General features: G+C 30.6%; 1 protein-coding gene across 1 annotated transcript in view; it reads left to right on the top strand.

Annotated features, from left to right (window-relative positions):
- Window positions 1-8,139, top strand: part of LOC119599654 — a 241,416-nt gene that overhangs the window by 203,275 nt on the left and 30,002 nt on the right. The window contains exon 5 of the mRNA XM_037949528.1: window positions 3,392-3,428. The gene's annotated coding sequence lies outside the window, so the exon portion shown is untranslated. The remainder of the gene's footprint in view (window positions 1-3,391; window positions 3,429-8,139) is intronic.

The raw sequence follows: 8,139 nt of genomic DNA, 5'->3' as shown, positions 1-8,139 counted from the left end.
TTCAAATAATTGCAAACTATTTGAGTCACGTTTACAAATTAAAATTTGCTAATTGTATTAAAACTTATTGTATTTTACATCGGTGTAGTTTAAGAATACCAGTTTAAATGTACAACTTCCGCTATTCTACTTTATTCACAATTTTGTCATATTTACACATTTTTTACATTTTGTATTATTTCATATAAACAGCAATCTTTTTACACTGTTATTAATACCGGGTTCTATAAATTAATATTATCTAGATGTTCATAGAGAAAGGTTGATTTCAAAATTGCAGCGAATAATTAAATTATATTTACTCGATGCGCATAATATCATCATTCAGAGATACAGTCGATCCTTCCCTTTAGTTCTTAAAGGCTGTCCCAATCCAGTAATTTTATGTAGCATTAAACACTATCGATAGCTAGCACTTTACTAGTATTTTTGAGCCGGTTATGAGCATGAAAAACTAAATCAATATATCCCCGTTTTTGGGGACAGTCATATTTGTATTATGCTTATTTGACTGTAGAGATTTTTTTGAACATATTGTACTATAATTAAAATGTTCAATCGTTTGTAGGGAACTTAGGTTCATCCAATCTTTTGTTTTGTACTTTATTTAATACATTAATACGCATTATTTGAGGGGTATTCCTATAAAAAATGGTCCACGGGATGTACATAAAAATGTATACATTTTCGTATATTAATGGAAACGCAAAAGTAATTCTTAGTATTACTTTTATATTTCAAGAAGAATTTAAATTACTCTATGTTTTTCTGTAACTCTACACATAGTGAAGAGTGCATTTATACTTTTGGGCTGAAATGTGTAGGTCCTCCAAACTGGAGTATAGTGTAATATCGTCAATTATATGCGACTTTTGTTAGTTACTTGTTTTAGGTTAGGTTAGGTTGATAGGAGGATGCATACTACATCAAATCCGAAGAAATACACCTCGGCCACTTTCGTGCCTATTGTGCGCTCCTTTTCATAAAAAAATTACTGAATGTATTATTTTTCAATGTTCAGAAACTCAGTTTCCTGAACGTAATTTCCAAGAAATTTAGAATCAGTGTTAGTCAGGAATGTTAGTTCCGGAATAATATAACTTCCAAGATGCTTCGATCAAACTTCGACGAATGCCTGACAGTGGCAAAGAAAGTGTTCGTCTGAATCCTCACTTCCAATTTTGTATAGATGTGCTCGTAATAGTGGTGTCCTCTCAGAATACGTACCATCATACTAACCTCGAACTTGCTCATTTTGAGGAGATTTCTCGTCTTGCTCTCATCAGGGTCTTTGTGGTTCTACCTACTGATTCATTATTCCAAGTGGCCTTATGGGATTATCTCACCCGTATTTTTAGTTCAGCTTTTGTTGCGTCGAATGGTTTCGCATTGTCGGGTTAACTACTCGAGCTCCCTTCCCTTTAAAGCTATTACATTCGCCCTTTCGTTGCCGACTATTCCCGAGTGGCCTGGTACCAGTGATGCCAAGTGTAGGGATTTTTCCCTTTTTGTAGGGATTTTTTTCAAAAATTTCACGTGTAGGGAAAAAGGGAAAGATTTCTTACTATTGTCAAATTGTAGGGATTTTTCAATTTCATAGTTTTTAACAACTAAAAATATACTCTTTCATGTATTAAACTTTTAAATTAAAAATGAAATCAGTTTTAAGTGTATCGTTAGTAAAAATTCCGCTTGTAATTTCTACAATATATGTACCTACATATCGCTACAAGACTGGCATAATCCAAAATTCGGCTTTCTTGAACTAAGGTCTTCAAAACATGCGACATACTAAAATCTTTCATATAGATTTATGAAATTCCAAATATGTCTATTATTTTCGATGTGAAATCGATTTTTTGTAAACGTAAAAACTAAAACCCACGTTTTTGTGAATATTAGACAACTAAAAATTTAATTTCAATTTAGATGAGAAACATATTAACCTCAACTATCTGAATCTGGATTTTTAAAACCCCTTGATTTGTTTAAAAGTTATTAAAAAAATAGTTAAATGTCATTAAATATTCATATCCATTTTTCTTGAAACGACTTTTTGGATTATGCCAATCCTGTAGGGCGATATATTCTGACTCCTTATAGATAGAGTAGTCGGGGGCTTAATGCAGTAACTCAGGATTGAAAAAATGAATTTAATGTTCTGAAAATTTATAAAAGTAAACCGCAAAAAGTAAACGCAAAAGTAAACCTTATTTAAAATACATAATTATTTTATGAAAATTTTTTGTTGGAGGCACATAAAATAAATTTTTATCACGATTCGATATACTGCCATAAATCTTTCAATTGTTTTTTTTAATCTTAACTGAAGAGTCAGGGTTGGAAGATTTGTATGATGTAAAATTGAAAGAAAAAAAAATTAAAATTTAAATTCTAGAAATTTCATTCCTAAAAATTAAAAAAAAATACATACATATACATATGTATATTATAAAACGTAGCTAATATTTTAGTTTTTGATGTTATTTTTGTATTTTTTTAAGATAAACTTTGAAAAAAATGGAAAAAAGTAGTGTAGGGAAAAATGTAGGGAAAATAAAAAGTGGGTGTAGGGAAAAAAGGGATTTTTTCTCATAAGCGTAGGGATTTCTGAAAAAAATCTCCTGGCATCACTGCCTGGTACCCATATCATGTAAGCCTTATCTCTGGGAGAATATTCAGTTAAAGCTTTCTTACAATCCAATACGGTCGTAGATTTAATTCTATCACCTGATATCGCCCTAATTACCTTCAGGCTGTCGGTAAATATATTAAGCCCTGTGGGCGCCATATTTATTCTAATCCAATTTACACATTCCGTTATTGCTCGGACTTCTGCTGGAAGCTTGTGTTATGTTTAGGTAAACAGTGGTATATTTCTGTTTCTGGGTCTTCAATATATAACCCCAGGTCCGTGTAGCAACGGATTCCTACTGGTATTTGCTCTAATTTTCTGCTTGACCTACCCATTCTATCTAGGATCAGCGTTTCAAAGTTTTGTTTATTGTTTTAAACTTAGATTTACATTAACTAAATTCGAAGATCTTTAAAGAAAACACTTTTTCATGTAAGTAGTTTGTAATCCTTTACTAGTTTATGCTTATAACACTTAAGACACATTTATATTCTTCGGGAATAGAGTGCGCTTCTTAAGTTGCTGCTAAACAGAAACAGGAAAAATGCCAACCAGCCATCAGATGCTTACTGTTGTCTATAATAAGAATGAATAAATATTAAATCACTATATTTTTTGTAGATTTTGTAGTTTTGAAATACTTATTCTTATTTTTTATTTTGCAAATTGATGATGCAAATTTAAAACAATTTCGATTGATGTCAGCACTTATTAAATGTTTTTCCTTTTCCCGTTTGTTTTTTTGTTTCTTTTTAGTAAGTATCTCTAGAGGAAATGAGTGCAAATATAAAATGTAAGTATTAAAAGAAGAAAAATTATTAAAATAATTTAAATAAAAGGAAGTAGTAGTACGAAAAAAACTTTTTGCTGCAATATGAATCTGGAAGAGTTTAAAATATATGCTTTTTTTAATTTTAAGGACAGGTTTTAAATTTTTGAATATTTTTTTTTTTAACATTCGTTTAATGAGAAACATTATCTGAAGTCAAAATAGGGCTTCATTTGTTATATGTACATTGAAATATTGATCGAAGACCCATGTTAGAATACTGAAATCCTAATAGGACCTAAAGACAAAGTTTTCAACAAATGGGATTCTACTTAAACAATATTCGTAAAAAAAACTATTACAAGCTGAATTATCTAAATATGGAAACCAAGAAAGCTTTATTATTCACTAACTTGAATAGATAATGACAATGCAATTAAATTTAAAACAAATAAATAAAATCACATTAATACTCCAGTAATTCTAAAACAAAAAAACTTGCGCCACACCCTTAATAAGTGGAAAAATGAATGAACAATTGTCTGTACTATTTATTGAATGAATAAATAGTACATACAGCAATCACTGGAGAAATTACAAATAATGGCATAAAAATTATTGAACAAATATAAATTAGTATTTAATTTATCCACACTCAAGAATGGCTCTGGAGGCAAGTAATTGAAGAAACAAAATACAACAACAACAATTATAAAAAAATAAGGAAATTGAGATGAGAGTAACAATAAGAATTAAATAAAAACTTGCACGAGGAAGCGATAAAAGAATAAAAGCGGACAGCGAACAATAAAAATTAAGAATTCAACTTTTATATGAGTTAGACAAAGAAATCATACGTATTATGTACAAATATATTTGTGCTGCCAACATATAGTTACACACAAAATTAAACAAACATTAACATATCGTTCATTTCCAACAAAACTGGCATAAGTACCAAATTCGAAGTTTTCAAGAACTCGAAAATGTTTATTGTAAACGTTCAAACTATAACCCACATGTGGGTTAGGCCTGTGGTAATTCCTAAAATAAACCATCAATAACTTTATTAATACTTTATGAATACGAGATTAATTTCAGTTTAAATTCAGAAGGGAAAAGTACATATTTGGTAATGTGAAAAAAACTCACATAAAATTTGTTTTAACAAATAATATATCACTTTTAAACGACCCCAAAATAGCTTCCTTAACTGTAAACGTGCCATTGTTTGTACGTTTAATTTATGAGGTGACTATTTTGGACAGGACAGACAAAAATATTATAATGGCGAATGTTAGTTTTTATAGAAAAATAAAGTAAAGGGAAACAAAAAACTTAAGGAACCCAAGTCTTGTAGACAATAAAAACCAATAAAAAGAATAAACTTAAAAAAAAAACATTGCAAAAAATAAAATAAGTCGATGTGAAAGAAATTTTTGTTTTCAAGAATTTGTTTTGGAAGTATATGTATGTATATAGAGAAGGAAATAAACAAACAATGGCATCAATGAATGACAAAAGTTTTATATAGAGAAAATGAAGAATGAAATAAGAACTTTACAAAAACAAATAATTTGAAAATTAGTTCAAGTCGATCCGATTCCACACTTAAAAAAATTTAAGATTTATTACTTAGATTGCAAGAAATTTATAAAAAGTAAAGACAAATTGTAGATTTTGCAATATAAACTAAAGAAAATCCTTAAATCACAATTATTTTAATAACAATTTGACTTTTACATATTTCCTCATATATCCTCATTTTCATCTTGAACAACAACAAAATGTACTTTAAAAGTTTCCTTCTTAAGCCCGGTAAGTGTCAAATAATTAACAGCTTCTTTTAAGAGTGTTGTAGGACATAAAAATGTGTATATATGAAAATACAGAGTTATGTTCAAAAATTAAGTAAATATTTTTCATTTTTATCCAAATTTAAAATGCACAAACATAAATGTACATATGTATGTGTGTATTATGTGCATTAATCAACAAGAAGAATTTGTATGGGAAACTGACAAATGAAGTGCTGTTTTTGTACTGAGTCATAAGCAAAAAGATACGAAATTCTGGGATAAAAGAAGCTACAAAACTATATAAAGGCTGGAAATATTTACTCATACATTCAGATATTTTTACAGTGCACACAGGGGCAGGAATTACTCAGTTTTGTTAAGTTGAGAATTACAATTTCGTTTTTTTAACTAAATATACAATTTCTGTGGTATAATTCGTGATTTTCTAGAATCTATATAATCAACACTATACTTTTCCAATATTTGATTCAGATCGGACCAGAACTTTAAAAAGTATTGATACATATTTTCAAATATATGTATATAACCCGATAGCATCCTAGGCGTCCTTTTTTCTTGTTCTCTAATATCCTTGATCTAATAGCATTATGTTCACCTATAAATAATTCACCTTGTAATAATCAAAACTGTTTTTTGCCTATATATTAGCCAATATTTTGTAAAATAAAATACGGGTTTGTCGAAAAATCTATAATAACTTGTCCTGTGTGCACTGTCGTAAACATATGGAATGATCAATATTTAATTAAAGAGAACTGTGACCATGTCTTGCAGAAACAAAACTGTATATATTTAAGAGTTTTTAGTGATGATTGTGTTTGGGAATCGATAAATTTGCAGAAACTTTTACTGAATAATGGAAAGATAACTACCGAATCGAGAATTGTTATCGATGTAACCTGTTTTTAGCTAATTTTTATCAGGAAATATTTTTTCCGAATTACTGCTTGTTTTCGGACGGCAGATCATCTGATCCATTTTCAATAAGTAACATTTCTGATCACCTCCTTTGGGTCGTAACGTTATTTTGGTCAAGTACCCAGCATATACATATGTATAGGGGTTTAAAGGTGACCTATAATCTGAGGCTTGTTGACATAAACCCGCGACTTCAAAAAGCCCCACAAAAAGAAGTCTGGAGCGGTTAAATCAGGCGATCTTGCTGGCCAGTGCAAATCGCCAAAACGGGAGATTAGGCGCCCGGGAAATGCATCCTTCGGCATATCGGTTGTGGCACGTGCAGTGTGTGCCGTTGCACCGTTCTGTTGGGACCACATGTTTTCCAATCCCAATTCATCAAGTTTCGGCAAAAAGAACTCGTTGAACATTGCTCTGTAGCGCTCACCATTCACATTAACCGTTTGGCCCGTGACTTCTTCGAAGAAAAAAGGTCCGATGACTCCTCCAGCGAAAACAGCACACCATACAGTGGCTTTGAACGGGTGTAATGGCTCTTCGTGGGTTCAACGAGGATTTTCAGTGCCCCAGAAGCATAAATTTTGCTTATTTACGTACCCGCTAAAATGGAAATGGGGCCCATCACTCATTCACATTGTGCCAAAGTCACCGACCGATTATTGGTCAAATAAATAGTCAGCAATATTCCGCGTTCTGGAGCAGTGTAGCGTAACATTGTTTATTAATGTGTATTTCGCATGTGTTTACTACACAAATGTCAAAACAGAACTGACATTAGGCGCCAACCGCAAAATTTACAGCATTTTCTGATAGGAGGATTATTTTTGCGCCACCTTGTATTTTCCGAGTTGTATTATGATTTATATAACATTAACAACAATGTTAACATTTTAGAAACTAAAACTTCATTTTGAATGAAGGTCGAAATATATGTACATATATACACTGACCCTCACTACACTTAGTTAAGTCATCAATAAATATTCAATGGTTTAAAAAAATTACTAAGAGAGCCTAAATCTACATAAATTTACAGAAATAGTGTTAGTTGGTTTTTATGCCCTACACCATCATAGTGGTTACGGCATTATGCATAAACAAATTATCATGAAAATTACGACCTGTAGCATGCGTACGAAGTTTACATGGACACACAGATGGAAGGACTTAGCTTCCCAACAAAAAGAAGGTGCTACTTCTGAATGGTAATAAATGTCATCCTTTTAGAATTATATAGAATTATTATCATAAAATTATTCTGAATTGCTTGTCATTCTTTTCTGAGCGTATGATCACTATTTTTGGATGTTACAAGCATCAGAGCAAACACATAATACCCACCGCTACAGTATTTTACAATAAACATTTTAATCAAAACCCCAATATAAAAAATCAATATAAATTTTGTTAACAAGGAAATTCCAATAACATTTCCAAAGTACTTTAAAATAATACCAATCTCAGGGAACCGGACAGCATAAACATTTTTGGTTTCTCGCCCCGTTTATTGTTGCATCAAAGTATTCGCACGAAATCGTTGCAAAATGTTCTACTTAATTTTACAACACTATTATTGCTATTTTTTCCTACTATATACCATGTTCGTGTGGATAAGCATACATACATATATATGTAATTTGTAGTAAAAATTATATAAAAAACGAAGTGAAATAAAGTTTAAAAGGAAAACAAAATTTAAAGAAACGAGACAAGAGTAAAAGCAAAATGTAAAAGTGGAAAAAAAGTTAATGATAAACAACATATAATAATCTGAATGCAGCACGTGTAACAAATAAATAAAATCAACAACCAGAAAATAAAAATAAAAAATAAATTCAAAAAGTTACTTACTCTTCATGATTTACAATGTTGTCATTGTTGCTGCTGCTGTTCTTGTTTTATTTCAAAGGAATATTCCTTCGTTCGTTGTTTTAAGTGGATTGCTTGGGAAAGTATTCATCATTTTCATTCTTTCGTTTCTTTGGCAGAAAAAAAAT

This window comes from Lucilia sericata, unplaced genomic scaffold (assembly GCF_015586225.1).
Source record: "Lucilia sericata isolate MDLA Ls3-8-SP2 unplaced genomic scaffold, ASM1558622v1 Contig000003F_arrow, whole genome shotgun sequence".
NCBI classification, from domain to species: Eukaryota; Metazoa; Arthropoda; class Insecta; order Diptera; family Calliphoridae; genus Lucilia; species Lucilia sericata.
The sequence above is the reverse complement of the archived record's forward strand: the minus strand, read 5'-3'. Positions and strand labels throughout refer to the sequence as shown.